This window comes from Cricetulus griseus, chromosome 5 (assembly GCF_003668045.3).
Source record: "Cricetulus griseus strain 17A/GY chromosome 5, alternate assembly CriGri-PICRH-1.0, whole genome shotgun sequence".
Lineage (NCBI taxonomy): Eukaryota > Metazoa > Chordata > Mammalia > Rodentia > Cricetidae > Cricetulus > Cricetulus griseus.
Genome location: NC_048598.1, coordinates 136120361 through 136134383, shown reverse-complemented (window position 1 = coordinate 136134383; position 14023 = coordinate 136120361).

The following is a 14023-nucleotide window of genomic DNA, read 5'->3' as shown; positions in this document are numbered from 1 at the left end:
TTATGGCAACTTTAAATTATTTTAGACCGTTCCCTGCTTTGACAATCTTTAGTAGATAAAAGAAACGATAAGAGCAAAGCCATTTTGCATTCTTACTGTGAGGCACCACAGTGTTATTTTTTTCAGTTATTTCACTGTAACTCAGTGAGAATTGTTTACTGACAGTTATGTGTTCAGTGAAACACCGTGAGGCTTGATAACAGTATCAAAATTGTTAATATAAAAATAAGAATGTAAAAGAGGATAGATTAATTGCAGAATGTAAAATTGTGGTCATAACAGAAGACTAGTTTTCTGAAATATTAGCGTAAAACCAAGGGAGATATACTAAATTCTAATTGTGTAACAGATTAAGCAAGAATTAGAAAAGAGAACTACAAATATATGTATCATAAAAACAAACAAACTCCATTTTGTTCAGAAATGTGTAAACTTTAGGAAAAGAGCCAACAAGAACAAAGACTGAAGGAGTCATCACTTTCTACAAGTGTTTGCATAAAAATTGTTCAGAAAACAAGCTCAGTTATAATACCAATCAAAACGATGTGGAAAACAGGGCAGATCACAAAGGAGCAAGGTTAGAATTACACAGACCCATGCTTAATCCTAAATAAGAAAAAAAAAAGTTGAGAAGTAGCCAGGACAAGCTATCTGTATATAATAGGACTCTAGTAGAAAGGTTTTGAACAGTTATTTCAAGCTTTCTCTAGCAATAAAGATAATGCTTTATTCTCTTTACTTATTTCTTTATTCCATCCCAGCTAATGCTTACACGGATCTTATCTTCACTGTCAGAGTTGCCTAAATAATTCATACAAAATTTTTGTTTCTGCCAAGATTATGTCAGTAGCTGAAGAAAATTAAATTTGGGCTTAAGATCTCCAAACTGATTTCCCAGGTTATTCTTTACTGTTTGAACACAGATTCTGAAAACTGAAGGATTGATCAAAACAGTGATTGCAGGTCTAATGGAGTCCAACAGAACCTCACGAAGGCATTCATCTACAACTCTACTTACAAGCATTGACTGTGTTCTCATATCGCCACAAAATATTGACATCTGAAAGAGAATGCTGTTGTGAATGGCTCTGTGCATTAGGAAGCCTTCCTGATGCTGCACTACAGTGTCACAGTAGCAGACCTTGTCTAAAAGAAAAATTCCTCTACAATGTGAGTTCATTTCTAAATACTTGCAGACCCTTTTCTCTTGTAAATCTGTCCAGCTTGAACATTTAAGGTCCTTAAACCATCATTTATATAACTCTTTCACTGCTTTCAGTCGTATCTTATAGAACAAATATCTGTATTCCTAATTCTGTGGGTCTCTAGAATATAGTAACCAGTTAAACAATGTCTGTAAAAAAGAATTAAGGACTTTCTTCTTATACCCAGACCATTAAATAAAAGGTTTTGGTGTTTTGTGAGTCTCAAGGTATCCTTCTGCACAACAAATAAAAACAGTACAAAATTATCTAAAATTAGAAATTCTATAAAAAAATAAAATGGTCCTCAAAAACACTTCAAAAGCACTGCAGTGTATATATGTGAATCAAAATTATGTTTGAATTTTTTCTATTCATTTTCCATTAAATTTTCCTTTAACTGATTCATTCTGTTGTTCTAATCTATTTGGAAGAGATGTGCAACATGGTAATTACTGCTTCCTTTACATTACTTCAATACAATAAACAAACGTTTTCAAAATGGCAGGTCAGCCAACCCAACTTAGAAGGAGCAGAACCTCTTCAGAGAGGTTCTATTCTTGTTCCCTCATCAAGACTCCTGCTATATTATGACCCAAGAAGAGAATGGTCACTGTGACCAAGTAGTTGCTGGTACCATGCTCTTCAAAATCCCAGTCCTCAAAATTATAAAACAATTAAAACTCCATTCTTTAAAGATTACCCAAACCATTGTATTAGAGCGTGACATCAAAAAAACAGAGCAAGTAGCTTTTTGTGCCTCTATCATAATATATTTTCTCATATAGACACTAATTCATGTAAATCAAGATTATATCAACCCAAAAATTTGAAAAAATATGTAGTTAGGCTGAAATTTTCTAAATCAGTCACTACTGGAATATTTTGAATTTTATTAATTTAATTAACACAAAATAGATAGAACTATATATATATAAAACAACAAAAATAGTAAGATATTGATATAATGTCCCATGATTCATTCCTTGTAAGACAGGTTGCTCCAGGAAGTGAGTCTCTTCTTAAAAACCATTAATTATCCAATTACAAAGCTAAATAATTAATGTTGAACTATACTCTGAAGGAAATAGCATCACTCGGTTATTCTTTGTTCTTGAAAAAAGTCACACAAACTATGTGATTTGACAGTGCATAAGCAATTCCTTTAAAATTATGTTTCCTAAATTGTTGATTGCCTTGATTCCAATTTCTACCAGGACATTTTCTGATTATTTTACTATGAATGGAGAGGAGAAGGAAGGAGTAAGAAGAGAGGGAGGAAGAGGAGAAACAATTTTATTCCTATTAAATATTGATATGAAGACTAAGTCTTCATGTAAGTATGATAAGCGATGTTGGTTTTTTATTTTATTTTATTAGTTCAAATTAGGAACAAGCTTGCTTCAGATGTCAATCCCTTCTCCCTCTCCCTCTCTCTCCCAACCCCCAACATCCCACCTGCCCCTAGTCATCCCCCCTCCACTCCCCAGGCAGGGTAAGGCCCTCAAAAGGGGCTCCCCAAAGTCTACCACATCATATTGGGCCAGGCCTAGGCCCTTCCCCATGTGTCCAGGTCAAAAGAGCATCCCTTTACAAGGGATGGGCTATCAAAATCCCAATGTTGGTTTTAGATATTATTTTAAATTTAAATTTTGTTTTGTAAAGTGATCTGGCAGGTAACTCATAAATTATGACATGTTAATATATGAAGAAATGAGATAAATGTACATATAAACAAAATTTTTCAAGAAAGCATAAAATTTGGATAAGAGCTGAGTTAAGATGCTTATAGATTGAAGTAAGTTTGGGGAAGAAAACTGAATTATTGAGAGCAACACACTGGCACAGAGTCAATAATTGTTATTAACAGATTTCAGCCAAGAAGAAACTAAATGCCAGGAGAGAAAGAAGTTAGTCTATACTAAACAACAGCATTGACTCTAGCATGGTAAAAATAGATTACTAGTAAAAGTTTTGATGAGATAGGTCATGCTGACTGTATCCTAGTGAAACCTTTGGAAAATCAGAGAAAGGGCTCAGTTTAGGTGTTAGAGACACAGTGAGAGTCCAAAATAATGGGTCATAATTCACGGTAAAGCACATGAAAACAGTTTTGTATAATTTATTGATTGAAAGAACACTTTTGTTACAAACATGACAACCTTCCTCATACTTGGCTTGTACCTTTTCAATCCTACCTCAAGAGTTTTATATAATTTTAGTTATTTTCTGTACTTTAAATTGTTGCACCCCCATTTGAAAACCTGAGCAAGCAGAGCCTCAAATATCCATGATGTCACTGTCCCTCCCCTTTCATTCTGCAGCAAAGGTTTGATATCTCTAGGGTGATGCAAGGATAAATGGGCCACCTGCCAGTCACTTCCCATTGTGATTAAGGTAAAATGCAGACTCTTTGCACTTGTCAGTAAGTCCTCCCAGAGCTGGCCCCTGCCTTTCTGATCTCATCACATCTTATCTTCCATCATATGTACCTTCTTTCTGACCCTCCTTGAGCATATTCCTGCCTAAGAAATTTTTGTCCTACCTATCTACTCATCATAAAATATAAACAATGTATTCCCATAATTTAGATCTGGGCTCAGATGTTATTTCCACAGCATACACATCACTATCATGATCATAACAGCTATCTTCTTACAAGTTGTTACTCATTATTCTATTAACTACATTATGGCAAGTATTGCTGTCTGCACTGTTTGCATTTAGTCAGCTATTTTATGTCTGCTAGTCTACCTTCAAAGGAAACAAGGACTATTTTATTTACAGGTGTCGTATCCTCAGATTTTGGAAAAATGCCTAGTGGGTGGAAGGCTCTCAGTAAATAAACTTTAATAAAATGAATTAAAGATTTAATGAAAATAATTCATTCTTTAGTCTGAAAGGAAACGTACTACCAATTTTAAACAACAAATTTTGAAAATCTGCAAAATGAAATCAGCCCTAAATATGCTTACAGGAAAAATAGGGTCATTTTCAATATCCACAACATCTATTCAATAGTTAGATATTTTTTAATGTGGAAGCAGTTAACATAAAACATTTCATAGTTTTACAATACAGCTGTGATATATTAAATAAATGTTTTTTCAATTTTATGTTGATTTATTGAATATATAAGATTTAATTTTTTGATATTTGGCTCATTTTAAAGTTCCAAATCTAATATGACTTAACATGAATTATAGCTTCATAAAATGATTTAATCAATGTATTAATTAAAACTATTATGCTCTATACATGAGAAAGGATGTAAAGAAAAATCAACAGACCACAGACTCACAATAAAACACATTTCCTCTTTGCTTAAAGGAGGAAATGCCAATGCAACTAAGGGAGCAACCTTCTTAAGCATGGAATTTATCTTCAATGTGTTGAGTATGTAGGAAGTGTATATAAAGGAGCAGACAAGAGAAAAGGACAGCCTCTGTAGCTGAGCAAGATATAGCCACACATAGTCAGGTCTATCCCTACTAGGACCACTTGTGTTTTCTGTTTGAATGTGGAATATCTATAGCCTTACATGCCAAATATAAAGTTCAAGTCATTTTAATGAATAAATACAACAACCTGAAAATAATATAACTTTGGTTTATAAAGTTCAGACTTTAACCAAGTGTCACTGACTGTTACAATGTACAATATCACAGGATAAAGAAAAAATGTCTTAGAGGATGCCACATACTCCAAACAACTTCAAATTGTACTCAAGTAATGAACATATAAAGGTGCATACTCTTGGCGGTTTATATAAGATACAGTTCTCTAACAGTGAAAAGGCATTCAGTAAGTGTCAGAAACAAAAAGTGATGCCCTTAAACTACCCATTGTATATTTTTGTCTATAATTAGAAAAGTCAATAAAATATGTGATATATATATATATATATATATATATATATATATATAAAACATTTAATATGGTCTCAAATCCACTGTAGCTCAAAATTATTCATAAAGATGTGGAGATTGCCTACATTAGAGGGAGCAAAAAATCATAAATCAAATTCTCCATTTTATTTCCAGAAATGGTATTGACCTTTCTGGGTCCGAAGATTTGTGTGACTTATGAAGAGATGCCTTGTTCTATCAATATCATAAATCTATCATAGCCCAGGCCAAGGTCCACACTTAACAGTACTTCAGCTGTGAAGTGCTAATTTAAATCCACAGTTCAAAGATTTCCTTAAGCAATGACAGCATGATGTTGAAATTATTGATAGTGTCTGTTAGAAAGCTGGTTCCCTGTAGAGCCCCACAAAGTGCACATGTTCACTGTAAGCACAGTACCCATCTTTGTGTTGTTTCAAATGATGGGAAGGAATAAGGGCCAACATGACCATACTCACTGATATGTGATTTCTAAATCTCAAACCCAGTTTGGAGATACTAACCTATCTGTGGTAATATAAAATTTGTGCCACAGTTCCTAATTTGAAAAAAAAAGTAGGATGATTTACACTTTTCTCACTTCCTATTAGTGATCTTTCTTACCCAGAGAGAGAACAGACTGACAATTTGAGGGTATGAATCAATTAATTGGCAATATGAGCATCTAGGCAGTAATAGAGAGCCAAATAAATTACAGTGTCAATATGCAATAAATTCCAAAACACGTACTAAATAAGTGGGTGGGAGGCTACCAAATGAATGCGGATTAGATTCCAGTAGAAAAGACTGCTTACTTTGTCATCCTATATGAAAACTAACAACAACAATAAAAAAATTAGCTCCCAAGTGTTTGAAATATAAGGAATTCAGAGTGTATCAGTATACACTAGCATTCATCCTGAGCTAAAGATTAACTGACCTGTTTTTAATGTTGCAAAAATGAATATTAAACGGCTACTACTTCAAACTAACATTTTGTGAATCTGTACCTTTCATCTTTATAAAATTACTCACCTCTTGTTGGGATATACTGAGGATGCATAGCCATTATTTGTAAAACAGTAAATCCAAAACATTCTCATGCTTTCTCTGGACTAAAACACCAAATAGAATGCAATGCATTAGTGAGGATTGTCCCTCAGAATCTGTCAAGAAAGCAACCTGCAGCCAACTTCACAACAAGAAAACATTTCTGTGAGGTGACTGCTGATTGCCTCAGAGGCAGTGTGCTTTTGTTTTGTTTTGTTTTTGACATAGATGTACAGAATACTTGATACAGTTACTAGCTGCAGTTTGAAGAAAACAGGATACATTTTCTCCCTTGCTTGAGAGCAATGCATCTTAGCTTCCAGTCTCAGACAGACACTATATACATATCCCATTTTCTGGGCAGTATGGTACTTACTTTAAACAATTCTTTATAAAGGGGTCCTAGCTGAATTCCAGAAACAAGTAAAATTCTATCAAAAAGTCATACCGGACTAAATTTAACTCCTGAATTCTATCTTACTACTGACATTTTTCAGAAACCAAAAAGATGGGATCATGTTTTACAAATGAAATCTCTGGAAATTTCTGTATTATTTCCCACAGGATCATAAGACTTTTGTATTAATATCATAATGAAGTCAACTTTTCTATATACTTATAAATGAAGAAGAACTAAGGGCTTTGACAGTCTGCACTGATAAACCAAGGATAATGTTGTGTGTTCTTTTACACTCCGAAGTAACCCTTATCAGTCTACACTTGATTGTAAGGTCACAGATTGGTAATGTCCCCTCTTCTCTCTCACAAGCCCATTTCCTCTTCTGTCCCCAGGAGACTGGTGCATCTGGCTCATCTCCTGTGATGAAAAGCGTGAGTCAACCCCATGAGTACCTGTGAAATATGAATTAAGTATATTTTATCTCTTTATACACCTGAAATTTCTACTTTAGTGCCTATAATCACCTTGTATTTTCCTGCAAAGTTCACTGAATAAACAAGATTAGTTGAAGAAAGGGAAGTAGAGAAGGAGGCTCTGCCAGTCAGCATTAGAAAGTAATCATGATGACCTTTTGCAGAAAAGAGTTTATTTTAGGATTTAGACAGGCACACAGACTTGCATATGGGACTAGAAAGCTACACATGGATCAAGAAATAGGAAAGAAAAGATATTTGGGGTGTCTTCCACCCAGCTTCATCACCCTAACTTTTAGAGGTGTCCCTGGACTCTTTTTTTTTTTTTTATTCTGAGCATCAGTGAATCAACTGCATAAATTAGGCTATAAGGATCACCTCTAGTGAGCCAGGACTGCAGAGAGCAGTGTACCTACTCTCTGTGTTCATACAAAGGGCATCAGGGCATTGTGTCATGATTCTTCCATCCTTTCCCTCACACAAACTGGAAACAATAAATAGTTAGTGTCTGGGTGGCAAATACCAAGTCCTTAAGACAGATATTATAGGAAAAATCTTCTATTCTCCAGGTTTAATTTCAAGTCATGGGGCAGTGTGCACAATAACATATGCAGTGGTCTATAATACCAGAACTTGGAAGGCTGAGACCATCGTGGAGGAGGGGACAGAAAGATTGTAAAAAACAGCATCTGAGAGTTTGCTGAGATATTTCGTCTCCTAAGAATGGTAGAAATTGCACTCAAAAAGTTTCACCACCATGACTGCCTAACATGAGCCTAGTAAGGGCAGTAGCCATAGACATGCTAATATGGGTGGGGAAGACCTAGGAGTCCTTAAACCTTACATAAAGAATTACAGGTAACTAAGGAATACTGAACAATGGGGGAATCATTTTTCTTAGGTGACAGCACATTGATTGATTGTGCAAAACTAAATGGCCCGTTTCCCAAAACACTCAAGTACCAGTATATAGACTGAGAAGAATTTATATATGTATTTAGGAATACATATGTATATTTATAAACATGAATGTATATAACTACACAATGCATAAAGAAGCCATGAATTTGAAAGCAAACAAGAAGGTGTATATGGGAGGGTTTGGAGAAAGGAAGGAGGAAAATGTTGCAACTATATTATACATAATTTAAAATTGTAACAAGGAACTGGGGAGATTGATTCAATTAGGAAAATGCCATCTATGTGAAAAAAATCTTTTTCAAATCTCAACATATTTTCTCATGAATGTGAAGAGATAAATAAGACAGGGTGTTCAAGGATGAAAACATAAAACATGGATCTTGTTTGAAGGATAGTATATGCAGGAATCGACAGAACCAAACTCTACATGTTCATTTCAAGTACTGAACCATCACAAATATTGGAATCATGATGCTTTGTTAAGTTAGGGGGGTACATCTTGCTTTTTCTTCTTTCCATTGTCAGGAACCAGTGGAAAATATCCAGAGCCCAATAACCAACCTCAATTTCAAGAATCGGTGAATTTCTAGTATACTGACACTTATGTCTACAGTGTTCTTTTCTGAAATAGAGACCTACTTGCTTCACAGGTGGATTATGTTTCCAGTAACCCTCAATCTGCACATTCAGCAGACCTAAACAGTACCTATCAAGAGCCAACCTTGTTTCTGCCTTAGATATATCATGTAGAACCACTTTGTTTATACAAAATTAACAATTAAAAGGAACCAGGGTTCTTATAATATCAACAAGTACCTTATAGATATCAACAAATATTTCCATGTATGACTGTTTGCCCTACTTTTAGAATGAAATCATCAGATGGATGACACCTTAGGTTGAATAAGTAAGCCTATAAAACATGATATAGTCCCAGATGATTATAGAGTACAAGTGTGACTGAGCCAGGATGTCTTTTGACTAGTACAGTCTAGATTAGTAAAGTTTAAGACTCCCTAGAGCTTAGAGGGAAATTACAGAGTTGAAACACACCACCTAGCAAAAGCAATTGAACGATAGTAGAGTTCCAATATGTGCAAACACACAGTTCTCCATAGTACCGAAGGAGAGAAGGTAGGTCAGATTTCCAAACTATTAACTTTCTATTTAATCTATTTAATAAACTAATACTTAAATTGTGTAGAATTAAACACAGAAGGGCCTCATTGCAGAAGACAACATTCACACAGTTAACTGAATGTGCAGAGGTAGAGTTGGTGACTGCATGAAGCCTTCATCCAAAGGTTCTAGTATGTTTGGTGCAGCTACTTGAAAAGAAACCTGAAAATCAATCCAGCCACATAAAATCTGACTTACAATCTGTCCCGTCTGCAAGATGTGCTGGGGCAATGGTGGTACAGAATACATGGCAGTGGCCACCCTATGTCTGATTTAACATGAGGCCTACTCCATGAGAAGCAGACTGCGCCTTACACTGCCTGGATGTCCATATACTTAAGTTTGAATAGCCCAGAGACCTACACTCATAGTTTGGTGCCTTTTACAGTAGTCATCAGAGAGACTTGCCCCAACAGCAGATAGGAGAGAATGAAGAAACCCACAAGCAGACATTATGTAGAGAGCAGTCTCTCCAGTGGAAGCTCAGAGAATCAGGGGGAGGGAAGATTGTAGGAGTCTAAAGGAATGGAGGGCATTAGGAGACCATCCACTGCTAATAGGGACTGAAATGGCAAGCACTGGTCCTGCTTGTGTCTGCACCAGGTCCTCATGTTGTAGCCATTATCTTGGGAGTTTTATGGGACTCCAAACTGTGGGAACAGATGTGCCTTTGACTCTTTTGCCTGCTCTTCGGTCTCCTTTCCTCATGTTGAATTGCTTGTCTAGCCTCTATGTGAGGGCTTTTGCCTTGTCTTTTTGTATTTTGTTCTGTTGTGTTTTGTTGTTATCTCATGCAAGGCTGCTGTTTTCTGAAGGGATGGGAAGGGAGAGAAGGGAGAGTGGGTAGGAGGAGTGGAGGGAGGAAAAGTGTGGTCTGAATGAGATAATTTACTTTCCAACAACAAAGAATGTGCATAAAGGGAAGCAGTTAAACTCTCTCAAGTTTTCACCCATATCCTTTCAGAAGAACAGTGGGGGCATTCTGTTCCTCATTGGATTTCCTGATTACTTTCTAAGTGTCTTGGTCTCCATCTTCTGGAATGCTTATCATCTGGAAGCATATCACCTACAGCACATGCTACAGCATTCCTATTTCATGTGTCAGCTGACTGTGCTTCCACAGATAATAATTTCCAAGTCACTGAGCATTATTTTGTTTCCCTTTATTGGCAATAAAATAAAATGAAAATCAAACAAAAACCAGTAAATGAAAATTCTGAAGATTTCCACCTTCATTAATGTAAATGAATGCACCAAAACTTAAAAGTCCCTATGTTCCTGAACAATAAATCTTACTAAATAAGGGGAGCCTACTTCTTCAAAGCCAAGGAGAGCAGTATTGGAAACAATTTCTGTAGTCTCCTTCATTTTTGATTTGGTAAAGGCCATATCACCACACTTGGCTCAGCTGATGTATTTATTCTAGATGTGAAATAAGAGAATAGGCAGATCTCTTGGTCATATTCCTCGCTAAGCCCGACATTGTCAAATCATGCTCCACAGGTTCTCCATGCTACTGGTGAGCTCCATGAGGATTTAAATTATTCTCACCTATTCTCTCTTTAATGGTATTTTTACCTTTTATGTAAGGCAAATTATGCTTCAGACTTAAGAAATGTGCTTATTCGTATAAGAACAAAACTCCATGTACTCAGAATATATGAGAAAGAATGGGTGCTGAAAAATTTCAAAAGCCCAGTAATGACTATCTAAAAACACAGCTCTGGCTATTATCCAATTAGAAGCAATGCCTAGGCTTTATTTCCCAGAAAAGACTGATGTCAGTGGTAAGTAAAGCTGCATGCTATGAACCCATATGAACTTTCTAATGTAAAAATCTATAATGTGGACATTAAAGTGTAAGTAGCTTGCAAAGCCTGAAGATTATATTAGTCATTTTTAATGACAGATCACAAGTAAGTATAGTTAGAAAATAGATACATGACATAGAACAGGAGTGACTTGACATTTTATTAAAATTTCATTAAAACAAATGAGTTCACAGCCAAGCAAAAAATCAAAGATCAATAAGTGTTTTAAATTAAGCACTTGACATGTTGGCAATTAATGTGCACATCAAAATACTCAAGGACCTCAGTATCACTTCAGGAAGTACAACTCAAAACTATTAGATTCCTTGCAAGAAAGACTCAAGTGGATTTTTTTCAAGTTAAAGATGAATCCAACTAAACCTAATAGTAACCCAGCAGTCCTCAAAGACTAGAATAGTGTGTTCCAGAATGAAGTGAGAATTATTAATATTTGTAAAACAGTATTATTTTCAAAATGGTTTTCAAAATATTAAGAATTTTCCCTTTAATTCAGATCGAAGGGCCTTGGTGTTTAATCATTAATTTAAGTTCAATGATAACAAATACATGGTGGATATAAATCTGTCATCAGTGACTTCCCCTAGGCTGGCACACATAGCTCCTCATCCAAATAATCTAAACTGTTTCATGAAAAGACATGTTTCAACTTCCAGGGCATCTTTCTTATGTAAATTGGAGTTTTGTTTTAGATGTGCTCACACACAATCCTTCCAGTATACCTGAGGAACTTCCAAAATTGCATGACTCAACATTCATTAAGAGCAGTTTGATGCTGAGAAGGAACAACACACAGAAGGGGAAAAGGTTTTGTTAGCTGTGTGTTATTCAACAAAGAGTTAGTAAAAATCCAGACTATATAAAGAACTCAGAAACTTTAACAACCATAAAATCTGTGATTCCATGTGAAAATGTTGGAAAGACCTGAATAGATAGTTCTCAGAAGCAAAATATGGTCATCAAAAATTTTTAAATATGTACCATAATTAGATATTAGGCAAATGAAAATCATACACATCTGCTATGTGATTCTATCTCTCCCCTATCAAAGTATCACTTAAAAAGCATATCAATAAAATAACTACTTTTGTTAAAGATGTAGAGAAAATAGGATTTTGACTCATGGAGAATGTTAAGAGGCATAAAATAATCAGTCTAATTTTAAGATCCATACCAATTAAAAAATAAATTATTTAAAAATAATTTATGGAAATCAAATAATTAAAGCTACCATGAGAAAAAAATTGGAGTCTCCACAATAATGAGAAAAAAGTCAAGAAAGTAGCTCAGAACAACATGACTGGATATACATGTATATATACATACACACATATGATGTGTGTGTGTGTGTGTGTGAAATTAATGATGTATGTGAGAAATATATGCCTGTCCATGTTTTAACATAGTAATATTCATGAAAGCTTAAATATGAAATCACTCCTCCTTCTCTACAACTGGATTCTAGGAGTTTGACTCAGTGCTAAGCTGTGGATCTCTGCTTCTGCTTCCATCAGCTACTGCATGAAGACTCTAGGATGGAATTTAAGGTAATCATCAGTCTCATTATAAGGAAAAGGCATTTAAGGTGGCCCCTCCCTTATTGCTTAGATTCTTTTTTAACATTTTTTATTTGAATTAGAAACAAGATTGTTTCACGTGACAATCCCAGTTCCATTCTCCCTCCCATCCTCTCCTAACACCCCCCAACTAAAACCCTACCTATTACATACCCTTTCTTCTATTCTTCCCCTTACTCAACCTTTCTGCTCTCTCATGACCTCTGCATCCTTCCTCTTCTTCCCTTCTCATTCTTGTAGCTCCCACCCCCCTCTTTCTGTGCTCTCAGTTTGCTCAGGGGATCTTGACTTTTCCCCCTTCTCCAGGGGAGCTTGTATGTCTCTCTTAGGGTCCTCCTTGTTTACTATTGCTTAAATTCTTGGTTGGGGTAATTCTTCTAGATTTTTGGACATTTCCCTAGTGCCAGATTTCTCTTTAAAGCTATAATGGCTCCCTCTATTAAGGTATCTCTTTTATTGCTCTCCTCTATTTATCCCACAACTCGATCCCCCTGATTCCTCATGTTCCCCTCTCTCCTCCTCTTTTCCCCTCCTCTTTCTCCTACCCCCCCCCACCCAGTACCCTCTCTCCAATGCTCCCAATTTATTCAGGAATTCTTGTCCATTTCTCCTTCTCCTCGGGAATATGTATGTCTCTTTTAGGGTTCTCCTTGTTTCTTAGCTTCTCAGGAGGTGTGGATTGTAAACTGGTACTCTTTTGCTCTATGACAAATATCCATATATTAGTAAGTACATACCATGTTTGTCTTTCTGTGACTGAGTTATCTCACTCAGGATGGTGTCTTCTAGTTACATCCATTTGCCTCCAAATTTCAAGATTTCATTTTTTTTCTGCTGAGTAATAATTCATTATGTAAATGTACCACACTTTCTATATCAATTCTTTGGTTGAGGGGCAGAAACCAGGAAATAATCAATCCGAGGGCAGAAATCAATAAAGTAGAAACAAAGAAAACAATTCAAAGAATCAATGTAACAAAGAGTTGCTTCCTTGAGAAAATCATCAAGATAGACAAACCTTTATCCAAACTAGCTGTTACATTCAAAAAGTTATTTCTATCTTATATTTCTATAACCCATTATTCTTGTATATTATTTCTCCAGAACTTTATTTTATTCATTAAGATGCCAGAATTTCATTTTCTCAAAATGATTGATGCTTTGTTGGCTATCTCCACAATTTCAGTGGTAATTCAGTCTGTTTGGATTTAAAATTGGTTATCATCCTTGCATATAATGCATAGAAAATTGCTGTGCTAATCAAGTGAGATGGAGCCACACATTCAACATGCAAGGGCATTACTTAATCACAGAATAACCCAAATTTCCAAGCTTCAAATTCACCAAATTAACACTGGTCTTTGCAAAGCTTAATTTCTTTGGCTCATCAGTATTGTTATGTATATTTATATAGTTGTCAAACATAGACGATGGGCTCCTGACTTAGAAGGAGGCTCATTTTCCTTATTTGGATAGGTCAATTAAGTTCTACTTAATTTTTATTG